The sequence below is a fragment of the Triticum aestivum genome, chromosome 7A (assembly GCF_018294505.1).
Source record: "Triticum aestivum cultivar Chinese Spring chromosome 7A, IWGSC CS RefSeq v2.1, whole genome shotgun sequence".
NCBI lineage: Eukaryota > Viridiplantae > Streptophyta > Magnoliopsida > Poales > Poaceae > Triticum > Triticum aestivum.
In genome coordinates this window covers 234488900-234501828 of record NC_057812.1, presented here as the reverse complement: position 1 = coordinate 234501828, position 12929 = coordinate 234488900, and positions in this window count along the sequence as shown.

Below are 12929 nucleotides of genomic sequence, written 5' to 3'. Positions count from 1 at the left end.
AGCAAAGAGGAAGAAGAAGCAGACGGAGTGGAGGAGAGGATGAGCGACGGGGGCTCCACCCCTCTCATTTATAGCCAGACGGAAGCCAACCGCCGGCCTCCACAATCTAAAGTAATGATGATTTTCTTCTGCATGCAGCAGGGACTCGTCAAGTCGGACAGTTGCCGAGGCTGCGTGGGGAAGCGGAGATGCCCACGTCCTATCAATTGCCACACGTCAATCAAGGCCGCAGGCTATTGGGGCCCGCGGCGCTCTGCTCTTGCCCTTTGGCTTCGCCTTGATGCCAAGTCTGAGTGTGCCTTGGGCCTGGGGGCTACTACTGGCGTCCTGGGAACGGGGGTACCCAGACTTGCCTGCTTACGGCCCAGAGCGTGGCTCCACCAACGGCCTGGTATGGCCCACCTTCGGCAGCAACCACTCAAGACCCTCGCAAGGCGGACGACACCAAGACCTCCTCATGGGCGACCTCGCTAGGGTGGCTCCCGAGGAGCAGAGATATCTATGCAGGGGGCACCTCACGAGGTCTGCATGACGTGAGCCATGACGACCAAGGCCAGGCAGGCGCCAGCGGGCTCAGAGTGCCAATTTCCTCTTTGGTGCTAAAGAGGCAGGCGCATGCGAGGAGTCCCGATGCATCATGAAAAGGTTTCCATATCGGTGCAACAAGACCAAGACCAGCAGGACGGCAGGACGCAGGTCACCACGGAGCCCACGACGGCGTCACCACCAAAACCTTCGGCAGGCAAAGACCACCTTTTGTCAGGATAGCTTGTGATAGTTGTCTCCCTTCAAAATTGGCCGTTGTGGGATCCCTCTCCGCCTAACATTCGGGAAGAGGACCAGGGCCTCTATAAATAGGACTAGCCACCACCGTAGTCAAGGATCGGCTCATCTTGGACCTGATCCACTCTAGCAAGGCCATCTCACCAGCTCATCGAGCTCAAGAAAACCCCTCCTCAAGAGGTTGTTCATCCATTGTACTGATTCATCCTCAACCTACAAGGCAATCCACCACACCACACTGGAGTAGGGTATTACACCACAACGGTGGCCCGAACCAGTATAAACTCTCGTGTCTCTTGTTCCGTGGGTTCGGCAAGCTAGGCCTTGAGATCGTTGTGAGAATGAGCGAGGGAGAGAGAGAGAGAGATCTTCGTGCGCACCCCAGAGTTTGAACCTCAAGGGTTTGCCGGAACCCGTAATCTGACAAACGGCAGTGCCACAAATATGTTGCACTATCATTATCAACTTTTCATCTTTTGGCATCAATATTATGAATATGTGTATCGCTACGATCGAGATTCAATAAACCATTTACATTGGGTGTATGACCATAGAAGGTTTTATTCATGTAAACAGAACAAAAATTATTCGCTGACTTAAATGAATAACCGTATCGCAATAAACATGATCCAATCATGTTCATGCTCAACAAACACCAAATAACATTTCTTTAGGTTCAACACCAATCCCGGAGGTAGAGGGAGTGTGTGATGTTGACCTTATCAACCTTGGAATCACTTCCAATACACAACGTCACCTCGCCCTTAACTAGTCTCTGTTCATTTTGCAACTCCTGTTTTGAGTTACTAATCTTAGCAACTGAACCGATATCAAATACCCATGGGCTACTATGAACACTAGTAAAGTACACATCAAGAACATGCATATCAAATATACTTTGTTCAGTTTGCCATCCTTCTTATCCGCCAAGTATTTCGGTCAGTTCCGCTTCCAGTGACCATTTCCTTCGTAGTAGAAGCACTCAGTTCCAGGCTTGGGTCTAGCTTTGGGTTTCTTCATGGGAGCGGCAACTTGTTTTCCATTCTTCTTGAAGTTCCCTTTCTCTCCCTTTTGCCCTTTTTCTTGAAACTAGTGGTCTTGTTAACCATCAACATTTGATGCTCTTTCTTGATTTCTACCTTCCCTGATTTCAGCATTGCGAAGAGCTCAGGAATCATTTTCGTCATCCCTTATATATTATAGTTCATCACGAAGTTATAGTAGCTTCGTGATAGTGACTAGAGAACTCTGTCAATCACTATCTTATTTGGAAGATTAACTCCCACTTTCAAGCGATTGTACTACCCAAACATTCTGAGCGTATGCTCTCTGGCTGAGCTATTCTCCTTCATCTTGTAGGCAAAGTACTTGTCAGAGGTCTCATACCTCTCGGCACAGTCATGAGTCTGAAATACCAATTTCAGCTCTTGGAACATCTCATATGTTCCATGGCATTCAAAATGTCTTTGAAGCCCCGATTCTAAGCCGTAAGGCATGGCACACTAAACTATCAAGTAATCATATTGAGCTTGCCAAACGTTCATAACATCTGCTACCATCATATTTCAACTTAGCTTTCTCTAGGAACGCATTAAAATTCAAGGGAACGGTAGCACAAGCCATTGATCTACAACAACATAGATATGCAAAAAGCTATCAGGACTAAGTTCATGATTAATTTAAGTTCAATTAATCAAATTACTTAAGAACTCCCACTTAGATAGACATCCCTCAAGTCATCTAAATGATACGTGATCCATATCAACTAATCCATGTCTAATCATCACATGAGATGGAGTAGTCATCAATGGTGAACATCTCTATGTTGATCATATCTACTATATGATTCATGTTCGACCTTTCGGTCTCCAGTGTTCCGAGCCATGTCTGTACATGCTAGGGTCGTCAAGTTCAACCCAAGTATTCCACATGTGCAAAACTGTCTTGCACCCGTTGTATATGAACGTAGAGTCTATCGCACCTGATCATCACGTGGTGTCTCAACACGACAAACTGTAGCAACGGTGCATACTCAGGGAGAACACTTTTACCTTGAAATTTAGTTAAGGGATCATCTTATAATGCTACCGCCATACTAAGAAAAATAAGATGCATAAAAGATAAACATCACATGCAATGAAAATATGTGACATGATATGGCCATCATCATCTTGAGCTTTTGATCTCCATCTCTAAAGCATCATCATGATCTCCGTCATGAACGGCTCGACACCTTGATCTCCATCATTGTGTCATGGTCGTCTCGCCAACTATTGCTTCTACAACTATCGCTAACATATAGTGTTAAAGTAAAGAAATTACATGGCGTTTGCATTTCATACAATAAAGAGACAACCATAAGGCTCCTGCCGGTTGACGATAACTTACAAAACATGATCATCTCATCCAATAACATATATCGCATCATGTCTTGACCATATCACATCACAATATACCCTGCAAAAACTAGTTAGACGTCCTCTACTTTGTTGTTGAAAGTTTTACGTGGCTGCTAGGGTTTCCAACAAGAACCGTACTTACCTACGGCAAAAACAACAACGGTGATTCATCAAGTTTGCTGTTTTAACCTTCTCCAAGGACCAGCTGTAGTCAAATTTGATTAAACTAAAGTAGGAGAAACAGACACCCGCCAGCCAACTTTATGCAAACAAGTTGCATGTCTGTCGGTGGAACTGGTCTCATGTACGTGGACATGTAAGGTTGGTTCGGGCCACTTCATCTTACAATACCGCCGAATCAAAATAAGACATTGGTGGTAAGCAATATGACTCACTACAAAAAAATACACTTCCGTGATGATACATGTTTGTCATAGTAGGTCACGTTTTTTGTCATTGAGGGAGTCTTGGATTAGGGAGTCTTCGGACAGCCGGACTATATCCTTTGGCCGGACTATTGGACTATGAAGATACAAGATTGAAGACTTCGTCCCGTGTCCGGATGGGACTCTCCTTGGCGTGGAAGGCAAGCTAGGAAATACGGATATGGAGATCTCCTCCCTTGTAACCGACTCTGTGTAACCCTATCCCCCTCCGGTGTCTATATAAATCGGAGGGTTTAGTCCGTAGGACAACATACAATCATACCATAGGCTAGCTTCTAGGGTTTAGCCTCTACGATCTCATGGTAGATCAACTCTTGTAATACTCATATCATCAAGAACAATCAAGCAGGACGTAGGGTATTACCTCCTTCAAGAGGGCCCGAACTTGGGTAAACATCGTGTCCCCTGCCTCCTGTTACTATCCGCCTTAGACGCACAGTTCGGGACCCCCTACCCGAGATTCGCCGGTTTTGACACTGACATCGGTGCTTTTATTGATAGTTCCACTGTGCCGTCATCATAAGGGGGATGGCTCGTCTTGTTGTCAAGGACAACATCACTTCTGGGGGAGCCCTGGCTGTAGGCCAAACTCTCCGACTAGGCAGCTTTTTCATGACCGCTTGCTCGGCCGTTGCGCCGACGATGACTTCTTGGGTCATCAAAATAGCCTCCACATCGGCTCAAAATTTGCTGAACAGATGGATCCAATGGAGCTCTCCTCTTTGAACGAGCTCTTGGATCGCATCGCCGCTCTGGGAGTCGCTACGGACTACGATTGGATCGGGCTTAAACTCGACCAAAGGGAGATTAACTCTCCGCCGGTCACCCATCAAATAGCGGTGGTGGAGGAGCAACATGACAGTTCTCCATCTATCCTGAGGACGAACTATGCCCGGATTCCCGAGCTCTCCGAGATGGATACCCACTCACGGGAGGACATCGCCCTAACCCTGAACCTAGAATCAGGTCGCATACCGAACCCGCGGAGCAACATCCCGGAGCCCGAACTTCCAAGATCGGAAACTCCCCTGCCCCGGGATCTCAGATTAGGTCAAGGTCTGGACTTAAATACACCCATCCATCCAGATACAAACGATCTTTCCCACATTAGGCAAGCACCCCAAGAGACAGTACATCACTATTGGGCCAGATTCCTCCTTGTAATGAACAAGGTCAAGGACTATCGCGAGGAAGGTGCAATTTCATTATTTTTCAACAATTGCACAGACAAGGGAATCCTCAACGCCATAAGTCGCCGTGACATAGCACACTTTGCTGACTTGGCGGACATAGTACGAAAATACTATGCGATGGAAAGCACCTGGAAAACCCAAACACAATTTTGGGACAATCCGGCTCTGACAAGATCCCCAGTCCAAACTAAAAGGGTGCACTCTCATAAGTCGCCCGACTCAATTACAAAGAAGCAAAAGCCCACTACAGGGCGTGGAACCATATTGGAGGGATGGCTTAACGGGCCCTGCAAAATTCATAGTACAGCGGACACCATACCAACACATAGCCTTAGAGCATGTTGGGTACTCCCGCAGGTGGCCAAGAGCAGTGAGGATACAGTGCAATACGTACTTCAAATACTATATACAGACTCCAATAACGCAGTCGAATAGGAGGCCCTATTACACGGTCTCCGGATGGCAGTCTCCATGGGCATTCAACGCCTGGAGGTGCGTGGGGACTCGAACCTCGCAATATCACAAATAAATGGAGACTTCGATGCCAAGGATCCGAAAATGGAGGCATATCGCAACGCCGTCCTCAAAATGTCAGCTCGGTTTGAGGGGCTTGAATTCCACCATGTGGCTCGGGAAAACAGCCAGGCGGCGGACATCCTCGCCCGTATCGGCACTAAACGTGACCCTGTCCCACCGAACATCTTCCTGGAAAAACTGTTTAAACCATCCGTGGTATGGGAAGGGGACACCGACAACAATAGTCCAGACACGGCCACAACCCCAGATACCGAACACTCTGACACAATCGGGGGCTCTGCTATCGAAATAACACCTTCGTCCCACGTAATAATGGCCTTCATCGCCCCGTGGACAGAACCATTCCTGGCCTACCTAACCAGGCAGGAACTACCCGAGGACCAAAATGAGGCACGCTGCATAGTGCGGCGATCTAAAGCCTACAAGGTCCACGAGGGAGAGCTTTATAAGAAAAGAACTACCGGAGTCCTTCAAAGGTGCATCTCCGAAGAGGAAGGGCGGAAGATTTTGGCAGAAATCCATGCCGGACTCGGCGGCCATCACGCCGCAGCTCAGGCCCTTATAAGCAAGGCCTTCCGTACATGTTTTTATTGGCCGACAGCCCGGGTAGATGCTCAACATCTGGTCCAGCATTGCGTCGGTTGCCAGCTATTTGCAAACCAAAGCCATATGCCACCTACCGCTCTCCAAACTATCCCCATTACTTGGCCCTTTGCAGTTTGGGGGCTTGATATGGTCGGACCCCTTAAAGGGGGAGCCCATAAGAAAAAAATACTTACTGGTCATGGTGGATAAATTCACCAAATGGATAGAAGCCAAACCTGTCAAAACGGCTGAATCCGGACCGGTGATAGACTTCATATCTGGGTCGTACACCATTATGGCGTCCCCCACAGCATCATCACTGACAACGACACGAACTTTACAGCCGACGAGGTGAAACTTTGGTGCAGCAACATGGGCATCAAGCTCGATTATGCTTCTGTCTATCACCCATAAACTAACGGTCAAGTCGAGCAAGCGAATGGTCTTATCATGAGCGGCATTAAACCCAGATTAGTGTGGTCCTTAAAGGAGTCAAACACGCACTGGGTAGAGGAGCTCGACTCCGTACTATGGGGGCTACGGACTACGCCAAATCGCACTACCGGATACACACTGTTCTTCATGGTGTACGGCGTAGAGGTGGTTCTGCCTTGCGACATAATTCATGACTCACCTCGAGTGTGCATGTACGAAGAAAAAGAGGCCGAGCTTGATCGGCAGGACAGTTTGGACGCCCTGGAGGAGGACCGCGACGTGGCAAAGGCCCGTTCCGCATTCTATTAGCAACAGGATCGAAGGTATCAAAGCAGAGAAGTACAGGCCAAAACCTATAACGCTGGTGAACTAGTTCTACACCTGCCGGAGAAGAAAAAGAACAAGCTCAAGCCCAAATGGGAGGGTCCCTTCATTATTGACCAGGTTCTGACCGGTGGAGCATACCGTCTGCGGGATGCATCGGATAATCGACTCGAGCCAAACCCATGAAATGCAGCCAGACTCCAAAGATTCTACGCCTAGCACCGGACTCTATGTTCGTCTCCTCACCTCCATCAAATTTTTGCATATCTGTCTTTTCTCTCTTTCTCCCTTTTTACTCTCTGCAAGGCCCTTAAAGTCTATACTTGTGTCCTGGTTACACAATCTTGACGCGCTAACCGCGCTCATTATACCTGGGGGCTTCTTATACAGAAGCTTAATCTAACTATTTTCCTGGGCTTTACGTCCCATACATGTGTTATTCTTCCGCATGTACCTTTTTTCACCATTATATGCATCGATATGACTTAAGTTTTGGCCAAGATGGGTTGCCTGGCTCTTGTATTTATGCCCCACGTTCTCGTTAATTCGGCTAGGGCATAAGGGGAGCACCTCTGCGATTGTTACTGCTGGGTCAGCCGGATGTGTACCTCAGACTGGGTGAAGCCAAAAGCTAGCGTTCTTAAGGGAATATTCGGTCGGTGAATAAAAGATGACTTTTATCTAATTCAAAACATGCCCCCAGATGTTTATATCCTGCGTCTCTTTTCGCAGTTTGGACATGCACATTAGGGCATGCGTACCCAGGGAAAGGAACCCTTAACGGAACTATTCTCCCTGGAAGATGTTTCTTACTACCCATGTAATATAACATAACTAGTTGGGTACTTGTCTGTTCAAGCACTTATGACCCCCACGCCTGGTCTCCATGCATGCCCCGGTTTTTACATAACCGAGCGGGTATTCAGATACACTCCGGACTGTCAGGTCCAGAGGTCGAAGTGAAAAGGTCCGCCATGACAAATGATTTACAATCCGGCTAGGGACATTACATATGTCACTTGAATTGCACAGTTGCTAAGACTGATTCAATTCTTCTTCTATACCATCCAACAGGCTGTCTAGCCTACAATCCTGTTGGGAATACTTTGCGGCTAATTCTACTTGATCATACACTAAACTGACGGGGATCTCTTTCCCATTGGGCCCCACAGGTCCGACCTCGGCCATGTGGTTTGGGTCCGCTTTGGTATATCGTGTCTTCACCATAGCCCAGGCTTCCTTTGCACCTTGTCGGCAGGCTGATATCTTCCATAATCGGAAGCGCCACCACGCTCCCTTGAGCTTCTCTATAAGCTCCCTCATGCCTCCTGGCAGGGATGCGGATGGCCACAAGGCATGGCAATACCCAGCATCACCTGCCGAACTTGCTCGTGCAGTTGTGAGAGCTCTGGTAGAAGATCACCCGAAGACCCGGGCATCTCCTCCGTGGGACGACCCGTCAGCATACCTGCAGACATAACTCTGTTAGCCGGCTTCTTCGCCAAACTCCTTTAAAAGTTTGTTCAAGGACTTAGTAAAAATGTCGCGCCGAAGCTGTTTATTCTCCTTCACGGAGTTCGCAAGCTGAGCTCGGACATCTTTCAGTTCCACGCCCAGCCGGATATTGGCATCTTGGAGATCATTTTTCTCCTGCCTGACTCGCATCAACACGCCCTCGCCAGCATTTCGCTGTCGATCATCACGTGCCGCATCCACCTCCACGGCCTCCGGATTCGCTCCGGGGCCACCTGCAACATCTATTGTTAGATTTGCATACATGCTGCATACTACCTGGTACCCGTATTCTTTGCAAGGGAAACAAGTGTTACCAGAGGGACCCTTCTCGGACTCCTTCAACGTGGCAACAGCGGCCCCTAGCTGGGCCTTGCACTCGTCCAACTCTTGAGACAATTGGGAATTCTTCTTTGTAAGAACCTGCACAAATAATGATCCTTAAATCAGTTGCGTCAACTGTTTCAAGTCTCAGGGGCTACTGATACATATAATCGTCAGATTTTCTTACCCATATATCCCTTACATACTGGTCTGTGGCTCTGGCTAGACCATTTTGAGCAGCACGGATGTATGTGTGTCCGGAATTGAAGGCATCAAATGCCTCTAGTGAGAAACAAGCATCACGGAGTACGGCCCGGCGACGCCTGTGATTCATGGCGCTCTCCACTTAGGAATTTGTAGCAAATAGTCTGTCCGCATCCTCTGTAGGAGGATCATCTGGCGTCTGCCCCGCGTTAGCTTCCGCCTCCATGTCTGGCCCTGGAGCCCGACTGGTCGAGGCGTGATCGACAGCCTCTCCGAATATAGTCCGGCGAGCATTTTATCTGCTAAGAAACATGGACGTCATTATATTTTAAAGTAAGATGACAACCATGGAGTGAGGTTTTGCGTCATACCTCTGTGCCGGCGTCTCCGTCCTGACCGCCTTCCTTTTTGGCCTACCCGGCTTCGGTGCCTCTTGTTGGCGAGTTGCTGCGGGTTCGGCACAGCGTCCTGAATGCCTTCCCTGTAAAACACCATATGTGTACGGTAGGTGAAGTGCATAAAAGGGGATCCTTTTTGGGAGTTGGGACTTTGGTTTTTCTTACGTGTGACGCTGGGAGTAGTCCGGGATAGTCGGCCATTATGGCCACCATGGCGTCATCACAGCTCAATTGATAGAATTGTTTGTCTATCAGCTCCACAAATATGTCCGGATCCTCTTCGAGTCTGGGATCGAGGGACCGGCCAGGGTCCTCTGGTTGTGGAGGTGGGTTGTTGACCTCCCTTACAGCTTTTCACAGTTCCTGTCGTGAAATGGCAAGGTGAGTACCTACGACGAAGAATGCTGGAAGGATGGGAGTAAAGAGGTACAACTCACCCATCTTGGAGGGTTGTAGATGGAGAGTCCATCCCGTGGCTTGATACGGATGAACTCCTCTTCCTCTCCCTTGAACAACTCGGACAAATTTTTTGCTAAAGCAGCAGCGGAGTCCGGTCCCTTACGCCCGCAACGGGTGGCATCATCTTCCCCATTAAAACACCATAGGGGGTGCCCTCGATATTGAAGTGACTGCACTCCCCGCATTATGCATATTGATATAACCTCGATTATTGTCAATCCTGATTGAGCCAGCGCTTTAATCCGGTTCATCAGGTAAAGGACTTCTCTGTTGTCTTCCTCTCGGGGGATCCATGGGCGCCAGCTTCGGCGTTTCTTCAGAGGAGCATTGTTGAACTCGGGAAGACCCCACCGAACAGGGTCTGGAAGGGGGACATCCTCCATGTAAAACCACTCTGAAGGCCAGTCCTCGAACGTCTTCTTCAGAGTATCGAACAGGTATCTGATCTCGGCGATGCGCCATATTTCGGCTCCGCCCACCAGATAAAGTGACCCCTTCTATGTGCGGGGCACAAGGAAAAATAACCTTTTCCACAGCTCGAAATGAGCCTCGCAGCCCAGAAACAGCTCACAAAGGGCAACATAACCGGCGATGTGTAATATGGAAGCAGGGGTGAAATTATGCAGTTGGAGGCCGTAAAACTCCAGGAGCCCGCGGCGGAACGGATGAATTGGAAATCCGAGTCCCTTAGTAAGTAAGGGATAAGGCATACCCGCTCCCCCTTAGAGGGACTGGGGAAGCTCTCCGCTTGCTCCCCGCCATTATAGGTGGCGAGCCCGGCTCGGACGGGGACCATATACATTGGAGGGAGAAATCCCTGGGTCTGCAACTCTACTAATCGGCTGTGCAGGAAGGAACACCTCTCCCAATCACCGGGCTTAGGGCTACGGGGGCGGGAGGAGGAGCTGCGGTGGCCGGCCATGATGGAATGGATTTTTCCGAGCGCGCTCCGATGGATTCTCGCCGTGGGAGGATGGTGTGGATTGGATCTAAGAATCCCCATCCCTTTAATAGATGATTTATTTACCTGGCTAGGGGGCGAATGTAAAAACGCCCTGGCTCCTCGCATTCTCTCGACGCGTGGAAGATGGCCCTTATTGGGCGCAGAAGCCAAGAAGTCCAACATTTATGGGAGCCGAACACTACTAAGAAGATATTCAGGATTTGGAGAAGAACCCGCCTTGCAATGCCGAAGACAATACTGTGAGCGGGACTCATCGTCATTGAAGCCTGGTTCAGGGGCTACTGAGGGAGTCCTGGATTAGGGGGTCTTCAGACAGCCGGACTATTTCCTTTGGCCGGACTATTGGACTATGAAGATACAAGATTGAAGACTTCGTCCCGTGTCCAGATGGGACTCTCCTTGGCGTGGAAGGCAAGCTAGGCAATACAGATATGGAGATCTCCTCCCTTGTAACTGACTCTGTGTAACCCTAGCCCCCTTTGGTGTCTATATAAACCGGAGGGTTTAGTCCATAGGACAACATACAATCATACCATAGGCTAGCTTCTAGGGTTTAGCCTCTACGATCTCGTGGTAGATCAACTCTTGTAATACTCATATCATCAAGAACAATCAAGCAGGACGTAGGGTATTACCTACTTCAAGAGGGCCCGAACCTAGGTAAACATCGTGTCCCCTGCCTCCTGTTACCATCCGCCTTAGACGCACAGTTCAGGACCCCCTACCCAAGATCCGCCTGTTTTGACACCGACAGTCATGCTTGTACATCCATGGCGATTTTATGACAGAATCAAGATAGTCATACATGTGATGTCGTAGAAGTGTTCCATGACATTACCAAAATTATCATCACAGAAGTGTCCACTTCCATGATGATAAATCACGCGTCATAGAAGTGCTTTCGTCAAGGGTAACCGACACGTGGCATCCATCGTAATGGGTCACCGTTAAGCTATCTTGTTCCGGTTTGGATCCGATAAGCCGTTAACAGCCCGGACCAATGGCGATTTTCCACGTGTAAAATTCTCATTCGCCGATGATCCATGTGTCGGCTCAGCGCTGGGACAGATGTCAATCGTCCATTTGACAAGAACCGCCAATGAAACGTTGACATGTGGGACGGCCCAATAGAGGCCCATATAGGTTTAAAAGCGGGCCCAGGAATAGGCCCACAAGATTTTGAAAGATCTAATGGGCCGGCCCATTAACAACTAATATTTTTTGGACCAAATTATAGCCCACATCAAATACGGGCCGTTAAATGATTGTAATATTCTGGGCTAGTTTACGGCCTATATCAGATCCGGCCCATTAACAGCCTGCAATAGTTTGGGCCAAATTACTTTCCATACCTAATCCAGCCTATTAACTGACTTTCATTTCTTGGGCCAAATTACGGCTCATAACAGATATGGCCCTTTTAACAGCTACTGTCCATTGGGTCCATTGCGGCCTGATTTGCTCTTCGGCCTCTTAATGGCCTGTTTAACAGATCGACCCGATATTAGTTTTGGCCTGTCAGCGGCCCTGTCTACATATGGGCCTCTTTTGGACCGGTTTCACTTTCGGCCATTTAAAGGCACGAGTTGCACCTGGGCCTTATTATGGTCCATAGTTAATTTCGGCCTCTTAACGACCCATAGTCTTCATGGATACATTCTAGCCCAAACTGCCTATCGGCTCTTTAAAGGCCCTTGAGAGTGTTGGGCCTAATTTTGGCCCGTTATACATCTGGCCTGCTTCCCGTCCGTCATGTAATTGGGTCAGCCAAGGCCCAAAAACATTTCACCCTTTTAATGGCCCGTCACCCGAATGGGCCAATAATGGGCCGATTTATATTACAGCACGCTGTCGGCCCATGATTTGTTCGCCACAATTAAGCTAAAAGCCTATTTAATTTTCTAGCCCAATTAAGGCAAGCGGTTTCTCGGCCTTTTAAAGGCACGGGACTAATAGTGGGCCAGATTAAGACTAGACCTAACTAATGTCTCAAGATGATTGTAGTCCCATAGTTCGGCCCATACTAGCGATTGGCGACCAACCAGTTTTCGTACAAAAATTATTATTTTATACCTATTGGCTCATTGCACACCGATTGAAGATTACGACCTTTTCTCATAGCGACGACAGCATAAACAACAAATAAATTACCGCATCATGACGAAGAATAAACCTAGACTATACAATAAAGAAATTACATCATATTACATCCCCTGGGCATCAAAGGTCGCCGCCAGTGATAATAAAGGGCAACCAGACAGCAGATTCCATAAACTGGGCAGGTCGCCACCAGTGGAGGTTAACATGCCAACAAAATAATAGACAGAACCGGCAGCACTTCAACACAGTTCAAGAAAGGTTAGCCC